The sequence below is a fragment of the Kogia breviceps genome, chromosome 4, assembly GCF_026419965.1.
Source record: "Kogia breviceps isolate mKogBre1 chromosome 4, mKogBre1 haplotype 1, whole genome shotgun sequence".
NCBI lineage: Eukaryota > Metazoa > Chordata > Mammalia > Artiodactyla > Physeteridae > Kogia > Kogia breviceps.
Window position 1 is genome coordinate 169,798,318 of NC_081313.1, and position 16,654 is coordinate 169,814,971.

General features: G+C 52.8%; 1 protein-coding gene across 2 annotated transcripts in view; it reads left to right on the plus strand.

Annotated features, from left to right (window-relative positions):
* Window positions 1–130: 130 nt before the first annotated feature.
* Window positions 131–16,654, plus strand: part of MYO9B (myosin IXB) — an 88,679-nt gene continuing 72,155 nt past the window's right edge. For both annotated transcript variants that reach the window (XM_067032417.1, XM_067032418.1), the window contains exon 1: window positions 131–209. The gene's annotated coding sequence lies outside the window, so the exon portion shown is untranslated. The remainder of the gene's footprint in view (window positions 210–16,654) is intronic.

The window sequence follows — 16,654 nt, forward strand, 5'->3', positions numbered from 1 at the left end:
AGTGATGGGCGGGGATTCGTGTTTCTCCGCCCCCTTGGAGCCCTGGAGTCACGCCCCCGGACCCGCCCCTCCGGAACCCGGAAGCGGGAGCGCGCGGGGGAGCGGCGGGAGCGGCGGGCGCGGTGGGGCGGAGCGCCCGAAGAGCAGCGGGCTGGCTGCCGGGCGGGGACCCGGGCCGGGACCGGCGGCGCGCGGCGGCCAAGGCCCAGGTGAGTGCCGGGCGGCCGCGGGTCGAGTGTTTGATCTCGAAGCTCGCATCGGCGGGCTGCCTTGTAGAGGGACGGGGCTAAGGGTTAGTTGGGGGGGGGCGCGAAAGCAGGGGTCGAGGAGGCGGGAACGAGCTTGGGGGTCGTGGAGAGTTTGCAGGAGACGGAGTGGGAACGGGACGATGAAGGAGAAAGTTGATGTGATGGGCCTGGTGAGGGAGTTTTTGGGCGGTGTGGAGGCAGATCTTGTGGCTTTGAGCAGCTTCTCTGAAGAGGACGTGGCTTAAGTGGTAGTTGGGGGGTCGCAGGAAACGGGGCTGGGAGGGGGAGAAGCAAGGAGGCGGGGTTGAGAGGCCCAGGCTGGGGGCTGAGAGGAGCAAGGCCGGTGGGGGAACAGCTGGGGTGCGACTGGGGGGGAACGGTGCAGGACGGCCTGGGGGGCATCTGCCTACGGTGAAGAGGTAGGGGAATGGTGCCTGAGGGAGGGCAGCGCCTGGGACTCAGTGAGTACTCGATAAATGTGAGGGGCTCTGAATCCACTGGTGCGGTGGCCGGCCGAATTGGTAAGAGGGGAAATGGGGGATGGGAGGGGAGGCAGAAGGGGGGTAGAAGCCATGGCAAGAAGTGAAGTCTGGTCCAGGGATAGCCTGGGGAGGAGGGGAGGAAAGGAAAGGATTAGAATGGCCCCGTTCAGACATTGGGGTGCAGACCGTGGAGATTTGGGGGCCCGTCTTACCCTCTTGGTTCATCTTATCCCTGACTTCACCCCCAACTGCTGGGTGACCCAGGCTAGTTTCAGCGCCTTCTGGGCGGTATTCAGGACTTGAAAACCCAGCACTGTCCTCCTAAGAGCGGACTGGCTAGAGTCTGGGGGTTCTAGGGAGCAAGGAAGGAGCTCTTGGGCACCCCCCACCCCAGCTATGGGGCCGGAACTGGGTTTCAGAGGGGGCGGGGGTGGGTACGCACACAGCCGCATGTGCTGGGCTGTCACCACCTCCTCCGAGTTGCATCCTTGGACTTAAATGGGTAAAACGACATACAGGAAATCTGTCCCCCGGTGGCTGTGAGCTCAGCCTGGGAGAGGCACGGTAGCCGCAGGCAGGCGCCTTGTAGGCCAGGAGTCTTTAAGGGAAAGCCTCTCCCACACCTCTTTGTCTGAGGTGGGAGCTGGTGGGGATATTGCGCCTTACAGTTGGAGGGTCCCAGCTCCTACCTTCCTGAGGTATGTTCTGGTCTTGGAGTCTCCTAACGCTCAAGGCATCCAGGAGCAGTGGGAGGTGACATGGGCAGCTGGAAAGTTGTCTGATGGGCCTGGCTCTGGGGAGGGCCTTGCTCTCAACCGTTTTGATCAGCATTAATTTCTCTTCTTTCCTGACCCTGGGGATCCTTGTCTGGGACCTGCTAGAAGGGCCAGGGAGCCTGGGTTTATAGTGCGTTCAGGACACGAGTCTGGATAGCTTGAATGTAAAGAGGGCCACAGAAAGATAACCACCCCTTTCACTTCCAGAATGTTCTGGCCCTTATGGAAGCTTCCGTAAGTGAGACTCTCAGCCTCACTTGCCCCAGAACACATGATTAGAGCCCACAGTCATGCCTCGTGCAGGTTCTGAGTATGGGTCTGCCCTGGCTGGGACACTCCCCCCCTCCCCCCCCCCCACCATGAACTGGACCAGAATATTCTGGTTCCACAGCCCTGCTGTTGTCTCCTTCCTCCAGGAGCGTGGCCAGGCAGGCTGTCTTGGAAGGTCTTGTGTTGGAGGTCCTAACCTCCATCAAGTCTCTTTGTCTGTTTCTTTACTTGCAAAATGAATGGATTGGCCTAATCAGTGTTCTGCAACTTTGAAACCCAACCTTGGGGTCTCTAGCACACAGCCCTCTCTAGTTTTATGCAGCCCCCAACAGGTGAATCCCTACCACGGTGATCCACTTTTGGGCTTTCCGTCCTACATTTTATATCCAAATATGATTATCTTACTGCTTCCTTATCTTTCACGTGGGAAATTGCAGTGCCAAATGTGCTTTTGCACATCATACCTGTTCCCAGGGTTTCAGCTGCATCCTTCTGGCTGGAAATCCCTGGGTGAGACCCTCCCTCAGGTCCAGGCCTGTGACTTGGTGAAGCAGGTGGGGACTTGGGAATCTCCCCATTCTGTTTCACTGCAGGATCCGTCTTCTATCCCCAACAGAGGCTTATTAACCTGCCGCTTCCCTTTCCTTGTCTCCCTGAAGTTGTGTGTCTTGGGTGGACCCAGAATTCAGTGAAGCAAGGGCTGATCATGCAAGGTGCTGTGGGCTGGGTCCCAGGGGCAGAGATGAGCCCTTGTGCCCTGGGAGAGGGACATTCTAAGTGGGCCGCCCGCCGCAACAGGAATAATGGAGTTCAGAGTAGTTGGTCAGTGCAGCAACAGAGGTGGCACAAGAAGTTGTGGGGACAGAATCAGGAACGACCAGCACAAGCTTCAGGGCATGGGGGTTTCCAGCAAGTTTCCTCAGGAGAGGTGGCTGGCCCTATGCCAAACCTTGAAGGATATAGAGGTGTTAAACCAAGTGGGGAAGAGGGAACCACATAAGCACGTCCATGTGCAGCACTTTATTGAGCATCTTCTGTGATAGACGCTTTTATACCCAACTCTTTTATTCTGCCAACCAGCAGCAAGGGGATTGCAGTTCCTATTTTCTTGATATAGAAACTAGGCTCACGCAGGTGACGACTTCAGAGATGTCTCCCTGTGCTTTCTAGAAGTACAAAGGATCATTAGTAACCTCACTTTGGCGAAGACCAAATTGTTAGAGCAGTTTCTCAGCTGCAGCACCATTGACATCTGGGGCCGGGTCATTCTTTGCTGTGGGGCCACCCTGTGCATTATAGGATGTCGAGCAGCATCCCTGGCCTTCACACACGAGATGCCAATAGTACAACCCACCCCAAGTTGTGACAACCAAAAATGTCCCCAGACATGGCTGTGTGTCCCCTGGGGGACAGGAGCACTGCTCTGTAGTAAAATCTGGTTCCCGCTCCAGGCCCACCATTGCCTCAGTGGGTCTTTGGTGTTTGTTGGGCTCCCAGCAAATTGCTGCCAAGGGTAGGCGTGGGGAAAAGAGGCCAGCAATTGAATTCTGCCATCCACTCGGTTCTTAATCTGGAGTCCTGATAAAAAGGAGACACCACTGGGAATTGACTGAGGGGGAGTTAGAGAACATGCCCCGAGAATGTTCAGCAGAGGAGGAAGAGGAGGTGAGCTGGGGCCGTCATCACTCACTGGCACAGCAGATGCCATTGTCTGTCTCTTCTTTGTCTTCCCACTGACCTGGATTTCTGCAGGAACCGTCCTTGTCTCGGAACAAATTGTTGCTTTTCTTCCGAGATTAGAGGTATCAGATTCTCCTCTCAAAGAGCTACTTTGGAGGTAGCCCCAGATCACTGTGGCTCTTGAAGCCACGTTATCTTCTCCTGTTTGCCCTCTTGGCTACAGACGCCAGTCCGTCCTCAAGCACAGACTAAGTTTTGCTGTTCATGTGTCCTCCTCTGCTTGTTCCCCGACCATGACATTGCTGCTTTAACTCCAGGGGAGGAAACCGCACATTCTGGGGCCGTCTGACCCCTTCTGGATGCTGCCCTCCCCCCAGTCCCCATCCACCAGCCCTTTGTGCACCCAGCATCCCCAACCAACTGTGCCAGGCAGCCCCTGCTCGGCCTCCCCGCCGAGCAAGACAGGCCCTTCTCTCTGCCCTCGTCCCGGAGTCGGAGGGACAGAACAAAGGGCTCTGTCTGAGCACCGCCGGGCCCCCAACGAGCCAGCGCACTGCCAGCCGAGGTGCAGAGCCCATCACTTCACCTCTTTGCTTTTTTTCATGTTGGCCCAGAAAGGGCCTTGGAGATTAGGCATGTCTCAAAAACTCAGCCAATGAGTTTGGGTTCTACTCATTTCCTCATTGAGACTCTGAGCCCGAGCCCCGATGATAAATAAAGTAGTGATTCAAGGGTTCGGCCTGTGGCTTAGTCGGAGCAATGAATAAGCTGTCCTGGTCTGACTCATTCGTTTACATCCCAGCTCTGCCCCGTTTCTTAGGGTTGTGTGTGCAAGAGGGAAGACAGCTCCAAGCATTTCATGACTGTCACTGCTGCGTGTGCAAGTTTCCTGGGGCTGCCGTAGCAAAGTACCACAGGCTAGGTGGCTTAAGCAGCAGAAATGTATTGTCTCATGGATCTGGGGGCCAGAAGTCCAAATCAGGGTGTGGGCAGGGTTGGTTCCTTCCAAAGGCCACAGGGGAAGGATGCATTCAGGCCTCCCGCCTTGGCTTGTCAATGGCTGTCTTCTCCCTGAGTCTTCACCTCTGTGTGAGTCTTCACCTTACTTCTGTGTGAGTCCGTGTACGATTGTCCCTTTGGATCAGGACCCACCCTAATGACCTCCTTTTAACCGAATCACCTCTTTAAAGGCCCTGTCTCCAAATACAGTCACATTCTCAGGTCCTGGAAAGTAGGACTTCAACATAATGAATTGGGGGGGTAGGGGGCGGGCACACAATTCAGGCTGTAACACTGGGTAAGAGACAGATTTCATTTTTATTTAGTGAGGGAATTTTCAATAAATAATGGTACTTATAGAGAATAAGTTCATTTAGTTTTGTCTCATTCATTTAAATAAACATTTTAGGGTAGATAGGCAGGTTGGAAGTGCCCTGTTAGGGAATTTTCCAGATCTTGCATAGGTCCTTATACTTGGGATGACAGTAGAGAGGCAAGAACAGGACTCAGGAGAAGCAGACCTCATGGGACTTCACAAGGGGTGTGTTTAGAGCCAGGCCTGGGAGACAGTGTGTGCCCACCCAGGGGCCGGCCAATGTTTATAATTGGGGTGTACGGGGGTCCGTGTCCTCAGTATTGCCAGGGTCAAGAGGGGAGTCCAAAAACAACCCATTCATGGAACAAAGTGACTTTGGGACCGGCTGCTGCCACAGTTGATGAGACAAAAGAAGTTTCTGGAAGATCTGAAAGTCATTCCGCAAAAAGCGTTAACAAGCCAGGTGCAGATTTGGCTCTCAGGGATACTGAGGGAGCGGGAATAGCCCTTGTCTCTCCTCTCAGAGCACAGATGTCCGGCCAGCAGTCATGTCCACGGAAGTCAGTTTACCAGCCTGGGGAGGGCCATGAAGTACCTGGCACCAGCGAGCTTGCGATGGGAGCCTGGGCCTGGCTTGAGCTGGCTGATGGAGGAAGAGGAAGGCCCAAGAGCCCTGGCATGGTCATCTGCCTCCAAGGCCATTGCTACTGCTGCTGCTTTCTCGCAAACGAAAGCAGGACAGTGTCAGCATCAGGACCGTCTGGGGCTTTGCCACGATCTTCCTACTCATCTCTCAGAGCCTCTCCATCCCATTCGAGGGTGGACGGAACCTGGTGAGCCCAGAGGAGACTTTGAGATTTTGCTTCTCAGATCCTGGGGACACACCTGGGGCTTTCATTTCCTGGCACGCATGCCAGGGTCCAAGGTCACTGCTTGGGAAGATCCCCGGAGTCCTTGGCTGTCACGTGGAGATGCTGTTTATCAGAACGCATGACACAAAGAAAGTGTAAGAGTGTAGGCTGGCCCACAGACCCTCAGGGGGCTGGTCCCTTTCCTCCTGGTGGTCTCAAGGGAGTCTGTCCCCTGGTTTAGCAGGGTGAGGAGAGGATGAAGGTGGGGAAGCTAAGGAACAGGGTATCTGGAGTGGAGAAAGTGACCTGAACGGGGGCAGATGGCCCTAGGCCCCAACAGCTGGGGCAGTCACCCCACAAGGCCAGCGCCCTCTCTTGATCCCTCCTTCTAAATATTGTGTAGTCAGGTGAACATGGGCTTGGAATCATGCTAACACCGTGTGTGCCTCTGAGGCCCTGGGGAGACCCTGAAGTGTGCAAACATTTTTCTTATTTATTTAAAGCGTGCTTTCTCAGCCTTGGCATTGGTGACATCTGGGGATGGATCGTGCTCTGTGGTGGGGACCATCCTGTGCATTGTAGGGTGTTGAGTAGCGTCCCTGGCCTCCACCCACCAGATGCCAGTAGCACCTGCCCCCCACGTTGTCACAACCAAAACTCTCTCCAGACATTGCCAGGTGTCCCCTAGGAGAAGCGTCACACCCAGCCCCCGGTGACCGGGCTGGCACAGCAGCCTCCAGAGCCCTACCCGGGGATCTGAACTGCCTTTAAAAGCCAAGCAGTGTCCCCTTGTTCTCCGGGAGCTGTTCAATCTGGTCTCAGGCAGGGCTTTTTTGTGTTGTCACCGCAGCTCTGCCCGTGTAAGCTTCTCAAGGTGGCTTTCCACCAGGGCATGATGACAGGTGGACCGTGTCATTGGAGAGGAGGGTCCCAGAGGGTTCTCTGCCCGCCCAGATCCACTTCCCAGGCTACTTTCCATGTCTTTATGAGCCTAATGGTCAACAGGGAAGGACCCGGAGCCCAGCCCCCCACAGGGCCTTGCGGCTCTGCCTTCCCCTTGTAACCAGAACCTACCTGTGTCCCATGGGCCTGACCCGAACCACCATCAGTCCCCCCAACCCACACCTGCAGGAGCCGCCGAATACCTGCCCCCCGTCCCGGTCTGCCTGCCCTTCCTGATGTCACTCATGTCTCGGTCCTCCCTGTCTCCAACTAGCCAGGGCTCCCCATCAGACTTGCATGAAAATCCGGACTCCTTCCCATGTTCACAAGGCCCTGTGGGATCTGACCTTCCTGACCTCGGCCCTTCCCCCTCCTGCCGGCCACACTGGTCCCCTTGTTCTGAGGCCAGCCCCAGCTGCCCCTGCCCATGGCGCTCACCGCCCTCGCCTGGGCCGCCATCTCCAAGCTCAGCCCATCCATCCTGTCTCACTGCGAAGGCCTCGGCAGCTATCTCCTCTCAGCACCTCCCTGCCTCCTGTTTAATCCAAAGTGACCACCCTGCTCTGGTCAGTTTCTGTCCCCATGACGGCACTGCTGACGTCCAGGGCCAGATCATTCTCTGCTGTGGGGGCCTGTCCTGCACATTGTAGGGTGTTGAGCAGCATCCCTGGCCTCCACCCACCAGATGCCAGAAGTACCTCCCCTCCCCCCCGCAGTGGTGACAACCAAATATGTCTCCAGCCATTGCCTACTGTCCCATGGGGTAGGGCAGAATTGCCCCCCCCCAATCCCCACCCCATTGAGAACTGCTGCATGAACACACTGCATTTTTCCTGTCCAAAGCACTATTGCTGTTGGAAATGCCTCTTCTCTGGTGGGTTGATTTGTCAAGTTCCCCAAAGGCCAGACACTGCCACATTCTTACTCTATTTTGCTGCCAGCCTGGCCTGGCCCGGGGTGGGGTGTGGGCAGTGGAGAAACATTTGTTGACTGGACAGACTTTGAAAGAAGACAGCCTCGTTGGGGACATAGCCGCAGACCCCAAGGAGAGGGATCAGCCTCAGGGACAGGTGAATGGACCAGGCTGCCCCAGCACTTGCCTGGAGGAAGAGCTTTCTCTGGGACTCAGACCGGTTGGGCCAGACTGGAAGGCCTAGGGGGACGAATTAGGGAAGTAAGGGACAGTCATGAGAGGGTGTTTGGGATGGGCTTCTCCAGGGATATTTAAGTAAGGCAAAAGAGAGGTGGTGACCGTTCCTGACCATGGCCTCAATCAGAGCATCCAGTATCTTCTGCACCAGACCCCTGGATTCGTGTCCTGGGGCTGCCGTAAATTGGTACCACAAACTGAGTGGCTTAAACAATAGAAATTGATTCCCTTGCAGCTCTGGAGGCCAGAAGTCCAAAACCAAGGCATCAGCAGGGCCGTGACTCTCCAGAGACTCCGGGGAGAGACCCTTCCTTGCCCCTTCCATCTTCTGGGGGCTCCGGACGTTCCGTGGCCTGTGGCCGCATCCCCCCCTCACCCAACCTAAACCCTAAGCTGTTCTCCAGCTCTGAACTGCCAAGACTGAGAAACATACTTCTTTTGTAGCTATTTCTCAGCATGTCCATCTTTCCAATAACTTCATGTGATCATTTCCTAAAAAAATCCCAGCAGGCTCAAGGAAACACGTGTGGAAAAGTGGAAACGTGCTGACTTCTAAACGGTGTTTCCTAACTGATTCTGCTGTAACGCCGGCCTTCTCCTTTTAACTTGAGGATGATTTCATCCAATAAACATGTGGCTTCAAATTATGGCCTTATATAAACGAAGCGGCTATGCTACACTTTTTGGAGGCCCGCGTCCTCCTTATTTTCCAGTCAATTCCAAATCATTCGCCAAGCTGATCGGCAGAACCTCACTTTTTCACGCATGAGACCTTGGCCAGGCCTTGAGAGCGGCTCATTCACATTTGTCCACTCACCCCAAGGGGCCGAATTTTTGGTTGCCTCCCCCTCTTCCCTGTGCCTCCTTTCTCTGAGAGCATGAGATAAAGGCCCTGAACTGAGGCTCACATCCCCTCCAAGCGCTGAAAGGACACCAGTATGGCGTTTGCAAAAGCCTTTTTAATTTTTCAATGTTCAGGTTTTTCAGCGGGAATTCATTTTATCGTGCACAGAAGATTGGCCATTAGTAACATTTAGATTCACAGTGATGTGCAGCCACCACCTCTATCTAGTTCCAGAACATTTCCATCACCCCAAAAGGAAACCCTGTCCCCATCAGCAGTCTCTCCCATTCCCCCTCCCCCAGCCCCTGGCAACCACTAATCTACCTTCTGTCTCTGTGGATTTGCCTATTCTGGACGTTTCACGTCAACGGGATCATACTTGGTATCTGGCTTCTTTCACTCAGCATGACGTTTTGGAGGTTCATCCACGTTGTAGGGTGTGTCAGCACTTCATTCCTTTTTATGGCTGAGTAATATTCCACTGGGTGGGTGGACCATATTTTGTTTATCCACTCATCCTTTTTTTTTTTTTTTTTTTTTGGCTACTCCAGGTCTTAGTGGTGGCACTTGGGATCTTTGTTGCCACGTGCAGGATCTTCTTTGTGACATGTGGGATCTCTTAGTTGCACCATGCGAACTCTTAGTTGCAGCATGCATGTGGGATCTAGCTCCCTGACCAGGGATCAAACCCGGGCCCGCTGCATTGGGAGCTCGGAGTCTTAACCACTGGACCATCAGGGAAGTCCCATATCCACTCATCCTTTGATGGGCATTTTCTTTCTACCTTTCTGGCTCTTTCATACAGGAATTTTATAGACTGCCAGATTGGTTTCCATTTTGTGATGAGGGCATAGTTCTCCAATGAGTTCCAGGTAGACATATCCTATCAGTTTAGGGACAGGTTTTGCTTCCTGATCACATTGCGTGTGCTTCCGTGAGCATCAGTCAGAAGGCAGAACAGGCATTTTAACTTCGGAGCATTTGAAGAGACTGTTTGGCTCAAAGACGGACACACGGGTTTTCAGGACCTGCTGCCCCCAACACGCGGCTACAGCATGCAATTGCCACTTCGCCGAACTATCCCCCTTGGGAACCCAGGGCCCCCAGTTCCTCAGTCCCAGACCTGCTTCCTTTCATTCCAGACACAGTCTGGGGATTCTTGGGGTGCAGGTTTCACATCCACTTGTGGAAAGGACCTTAAGCCACAACATGACTGGCTTCCAGGTCTCAGGCTCTGTTAAGACTCCATGAGGAAGGCGTGCTTAGAAGCCAGAGAAAACATCTGACCTCCTCCAAGAGAGATGTCATTGTTTAAGGACATCCCCTGAAGCTGTAGTAATCACAGTATGGCACCACGCAGTTATCAACAGCCCAGAGGCAGACCCGCTTGTGTAACATAACTTAACGTATGATCTTTAACAAAGGAGCGTCCCTGATCTGGGGAGAGACAGATTCTTTAAGAAAAAGCATTAAAACAGTTGCTTCACTCTTTGGAGACCATCTGGATTCTCCTTGCACTTCCCATACTGTACCGGGTTGACTGGTGTACCCCAAAATTCATTCCACCCGGAACCTCAGAATGTGACCTTGATTAGAAATAAGGTGTCTGCGGATATAAAGATCTCAGGGTGGCTTCATCCTGAATCCAATAACTGGTGTCTTTATAAAAAGAGGGGAGGACCCAGAGACAGAGAAGGCCTCCATGTGATGTTGGGCCAGGAAATCGGAGTGATGCACCTACAAGCCAAGGGTCACCGGAAGCCAGGAGAGTCATAGGACGGTTTCATCCTCAGAGCCTCCAGAAGGAGCCAGCCCTGCCCACACCTTGATTTTGGACTCATCCAGAAATGCAAGACAGTATATTTCTCTTGTTTTAAGCCACCTGGTTTATAGTACTCTGTCACAGCAGCCCTAGGAAACTCACACCCTCCAGTATAATTTCCAGATGGATAAAGACTGAAATGTAAAGAGTAAGTCCAGGGAGGGAGGGGAATACAGAGTGTGGTTCCATGTTCATCAGCTCTAAGAGGGGAATGTGCGATAGACATCACGAAAGAAATGACCCACAGATATGACTGCCTGGAAAATGTAGTATTTGTATCAAAAAACACCATACGCAAGAGTAAATCTGTATGAATTAGATTCATCGGACGTCACAGAGTTAATACCCTTCCTATACAAAGAGTGCCTCCAAATCAATGAGATAGGTAGGCATGGTTCAGTGGGAAAAAGAGGGCAACTGACATGAACAGCTTCCAGAAACAGAAAAATCATTACTGAATACAGTGAATTCTCAAAAAACCCAGGCTGACAGAGGATTGTAAGTGACAAAATGCTCTTTTGTGCCCACTGATGGCCATGGGTTGAGAAAAATTGATCCTCGGTGCCAGTGAGGATGCTTTGAGGCAGCACTTCTCAGGCTACTCCGGGCAGACCTCTCACTTGGGTGGGCCTCTCCGGAAGTCACTTTGGCAGAAGGGGTCAGGGGCCTTCATAGTGAGGATGTAGAGCGGATCAGATCAGCCCAGTGTGTAGGTTCAAGTGGTGCCACCTGTAGAATGAGGAGTCTCTGGGTCTAAGAGGGTACATCCGCATTGGGAACAGAGCTGCCTGGGATCTGGTGGAGGGGTCCGAGGGGCATTCCAACCTGAGGACGAGGACAGGGGACACGGATGGCACCGGAAGGAGGCAGCAGTTGGGGCCGGCCCCCGTCTGAGATGCAGGGGAGGGAAGGGGGGAGGGCAGGGTGCCAGGCCCGTGGTGATGGCCTGGTCAGTGTCTCATGGGGATGCAGCCCGGGCTGGGGGAAGCAGACTTCCCCCTGTGGGTTGGGGGCTTTGGGCAGCTTCTCCGTGACTGGAGGGGGCCTGCGAGCCTGGGCCTGGCTGGGTGGGGAACAGCCAGCGTATGTCCAAGAACTGCTCCCTGCAACAGCCAATCTACCAGAGAGGGGCTGTGCTGTATGGGCCTTGATGGCCAGGGGCTGAGGGCTGGCCAGAGGGGGTCCCCGAGGGGCTCTGTGTTGGGACACCCACACCTAGAGCAATGCTTCCAGGCGCTGCCCTGCAGTGGCCCAGAGGATGGAGACGGGGGTCTCTCGGGGGCCCTCCTGACCTCCTGGTGAGAAGAGAAGGCTGTTTTGGGGACAGCAGACAGGATGTGGTCAGTGGGAGGAGCAGGGAACAAACACCCTGGGTGTTTGGGGCTGGAGGTGGGGTGGGCGTCCCTGGGCGCGAGCTTAGCCCCTGATGGGGGAGTGCAACAGAGTGGATGGGCTCCAGGGGCAGGTCCAGGTGACACCTTATCCCCACGGCTGCAGAGCAAGTGAGCAGGACCAGGAAAGGCATGATTGGCAGGAGCTTGGTGGCATCTTTGGAGAGGGGAGCAGTGGTTTCTACTGCATGCAGGCGTAGCGGACCGAGGGACGGGTGGGAGCAGGAAGGGCCAGCTCCAGGCTGCGTGGAAGCCAGGAGGGAACTCGACCCTGGACTGGAGAAGGATTTACTAGTGTCTCCGGTTTTCAGGCCCATGAGCTATTTCAGTGGGAGGGTCCTGCCCCTGGAAGGGGGAAAAGGGAGCCACTCTGAGAAGAGAGTGCAGGCTCCCTGGGGAGCAGGACCAGGTGAGGCCGGCTGGGCGTGGGGAGGGCCCCACAGGCAGGTGCAGGGTGGAGTTTCCCAGGATGCAAATGTGGTGGGCCTGGGTGGGCTATGATGACTGGAGGGCCAGCTGCTGCAGGGTGGGTCAGGTGGGCCCTGCGGGGACTCCTGTGAGGGCCCCCAGCTGGTGTCCACCCTGCCCCACCCCTTCTCTTTGGCGGGCTGTTCCCTGCCGCTCCAGTGGTCAACAGGCCCCTTGAGCAAGACTTATCTATTAGTACTTCCTCCTGGCCTGGGGGTGGGGTGTGCATTGGCTGGACCTGTGACTGCCCCCATGACCCCCTGTCTCAAGAGTATGGAGTCACCTGCTCCTCCCACCAAGGGGCCCAGAGCTGCAGAAGTCCCCCATGGGCTCCGAGGGTGCCTCATGATCAGCAAGCCCTGGAGGATGTGGGGCAGTACAGAGCTCAGCGGGCCACACAGGCTTCAGCCTGTCCAAGCGTCAACCAGACCCTTGTCAGGGCAGGTAACAGAGGCCCCGTGAGCAAGATCACGTGGTTGGGCCCCGATGGCTTCTCGCTCAGCCCAGCTAGGTGTCCGCTGGGCGGAGAAAGCAGGTGCATCCCTGTGACCTTTCTGGCGCCTGCATCCAGGCAGCTTGGGCGTGAGACCATCCAAAGCCCCTGGTCCTTGAGCTGGAACGTGCCCCCAGAAGTTGTGGCTCTCATGAGCCGTGTCTCCACGAGTGCATGTCACAGAGGTTCAGGCTCTGCCCGAAGCCCTGGGTCTGCGCGCGTGTGTGTGTTCATGCACGTGAGTGTGGGTGTGTTCAAATGAAATTCTGTTTGTGCATGTGTGTCCACGTTTGTGTCCGTGCATGTGTGAGCACGGTCGTATGAGAGTGTATTCAATCACGCGTGTCCGTGTCTGCACGTGTGCTCACATTTGTACACGTATGTTCACAAGCACACACGTGCGTTCATGTGGCCGTGATTCAGGTGCAGATCTACAGTTTGGGCTCCTGCCTCTCTCACTAGGCTTGGAAGCGCATAAACTACCCACCCTCCACAGCCTTGTGGGGCTGCCCAGGAACATCCTGCAGTTACCTCTCATAGTTTCCGGGGGACGATCAGGTGGGCGGCACCACCTGGCACCTCTGAACACAGACAAGTTCATAGATTCCCAGCCATCTCCTTGCAGTGGCATCCGAGGAACTTGGTGGCTGGACTTGAGGACTGGGCATTTTGAAAAGAAAGCAAGAGGTTTTTAAAAGTTGTGCTCCTGGGGAATTGAGTCCTTTCATAATCCACATGCTTTGTTTTAAACAGCTTTATTGGGTGTAATCAATACACTATAAATGGCACTTATTTGAAGTGTGTGATTGGATGAGTTGTGACACATGCAAGCACCCAGGAGCCCATGACCACGATCAAGATAGCACATCCATCACCCCAAAAATCTCCCTGGCTCCTTTGTCCTCCTGCCCTGTTCCCCTCTAAGCAGCCAACAATCAGTTTTCTGTCTCTATAATTAGTTTACACTTTTTAGAAATTTACGTTCAGTTGACCCTTGAACAACACAGGGGTTAAGGACGCTGACCTTCATATACACAAGCAGTCAAAAATCCATGTATAAGGACTTCCCTGGTGGTCCAGCGGTTAAGACTCCATGCTCCCATTGCAGGGGGCCCGGGATCAATCCCTGGTCAAGGAACTAGATCCTGCATGCCCGCTAAGAGCCCGCATGCCGCAATTGGAAAGAAAAAAAAAAAAAAAAAAAGATCCTGTGTGCTGGCAGGTAAGACCAGTCGCAGCCAAATAAATATTTTTTTTTAATTAAAAAGAAAATCCGTGTATAACTTTACAGTTGGCTCTCCATATCTGTGGCTCTCCATCCTGGAGTCCAACCAACCACAGATTATGTAGTACTAAAGTACATTATTTAGTGAAAAAAATCTGCATATAAGTGAGCCCACGGAGTTCAAACCCATGTTGTTTAAGGGTCACCTGTATATATGGAATCATATAATATGTACTCTTGAAAATTTTATTGAGATGAAATTAGTATAACATTAAATTAACCACTTAAAGTGAACAATTCAATGGTATTTAGCATATTTGTAATGTTTTGCGACCATCACCTCTTATCTAGCTCCAGAACTTTTCCATCACCCCAAAAGGAAACCCTGTGTCCATCAGGAGTCTCTCCCCATTCCCCTGCCTCTTCACTTCCCAGACCCTGGGAACCACTGGTCTACTTTCTATTTCTATGGCTTTGCCTGTTCTGGACATTTCATATAAATGGGCTCATACAAGACGTGGCCTTTGGTCTCTGTCTTCTTTCATTCAGCATAATGTTTTCAGAGTTCATCCACATTGTAGCATGAATCAGTATCATTCCATTGTGTAAATGGACCACATTCTGTTCATCCATTCATCAGCTGATGGAAATTTGGGTTGTTTCCACCTTTTGGCTATTGTGAATAGGGTTGCTGTGAACGTGTGTGTCCAAGTATCTGTTTGAATCCCTGTCTTTAAGACTTTTGTGGGTCCATACCTAGGAGTGGAATTGCTGGGTCTGTAGGTACTCTTTTTCATCTTCTGTCTTTCACTCAGCACACAGATTCTGAGATTGTTCCATGTTGTTCCATGCTGTTGTGAGGACTGTTGTGTCCCTTCTCACAGCTGAGTCATGTTCCATTGTGTGGCTGGTTTATTCCTCCATTCACCGGTTTGTGTACGTTCAGGTTGTTTCTAGTCTGGGACTTTTAGAAACAATGCCATTAAGAACATTCATGTAGGGACTTCCCTGGTGGTGCAGTGGTTAAGAATACGCCTGCCAATGCAGGGGACACGGGTTCAAGCCCTGGTCCAGGAAGATCCCAGGTGCCGCAGAGCAGCTAAGCCTGTGCTCCATAACTACTGAGCCTGCGCTCTAGAGCCCATGAGCCACAACTACTGAAGCCCGCGTGCCTAGAGCCCACGCTCCACAGCAAGAGAAGCCACCACAATGAGAAGCCCACGCACCGCAACGAAGAGTAGCCCCCGCTCACCGCAACTAGAGAAAGCCCGCGTGCAACAACAAAGACCGAACGCAGCCATAAATTAATTAATTAATTAATTTTAGAAAAAAAGAACATTCATGTACAATCTCTGTATGAATATCTGCTTCATTTCTCTTAAGTCCTAGGAGTGGCTCCTAGGAGTGGGTCACATGCTAGGCATATAATTAACTTTTAAAGAAACTGCCAAAGTGTTTCCAGAGTAGATGAGCCCCACCATTTCATAGAATTTTTCTGCAGGATACTGTGGCTTTTTGAATAAAGACACTTGTCAATGTTCACATCCATTTGTCTGCTAATTCTACATGAGTGAACTGATCCCAAGGAAATGCTCAGACTTAGATATGAAGATGTGTGTCCAAGGACTCAGAAATCATGTTTCAAAGCATATTTCATGTCACGGAGAAATGTTCATCTGTACCAACATACCACATTAAGAGCAATTCAGGTTTTATTAAAACATGTAACATCTATTAAACTGGAAGGAAATATACCAAAGTTACTTAATAATTTGGAGGAAAGTTTAGAAAATTAAATACTCCCATCTCCCCCAACCTTCCTACCTGTTGCCACTACCTACCTACCTGTTTGTAGCAGCTTCATAATGTCTGGTTTTGTTCAGCCTCCCCCACCCCCCACCCTCCTAACACTGCTGTGGGACTCACTTTCCCAGAACCCAGATCATCTCAGCCTCTGAGTCATGCTTCTGTCCAGGGCAGAGGTCTGCATACTGTTTCTATAAAAGACTGGAAAATAAGTATGTTCAACTGTCCGGGTCTTAAGGTTACTAATCTGTGTCATGACTATTCACTTAAGCTGACATAACAAAGGCAGCTGTGGACAATATGTACACGAATGGGCAGAGCTTCGTTATGAACTCCTCTTCATCCTTCAGAACCCCTCTTAGATGTTACCATTCCCCTAAAGCCTTCTCTGGCTCTTGGGAACAGTAACTTCTCACGCTCATGGTTGATATTCTCTCACATTTGTTTGCATATTAGCTTCTCCCGCTGGGCTTTGAGCCAAGGTCTGCTTCATCTTTGTATCTTCTGCCACGCTTGGGTGGCACACAGTGGGCTCCCACATGACCCACACTGCCTTTCTGCCTTTTGCTCCAAGACACAAAATGAGCTGTGGCCAGCATTGGCTGCCTTTTCTCTCTTTCCCGAAATGTCTTTAGGAGCAAATGCATTTCATCCAGGGAACCCTGTTACATTAAGTCATCATGTCTCCCCAGTTTCCTCTGCCTGGGATGACTCCTTGGTCTTTCCTTGTTGCTCATGACCTTCACAGTCTTGGGGAGGACTGCCAGGCGTCCCACAGGATGCCCCCAATTTGGGGCTGATGTTCTTGTCATGATTGGAATGGCGTTGTGGGTTCTAGAAGTAAATGCACTCTGAGCAGTTCTCTCGAGCGAGTTTTGGGGGGCCCTCCCT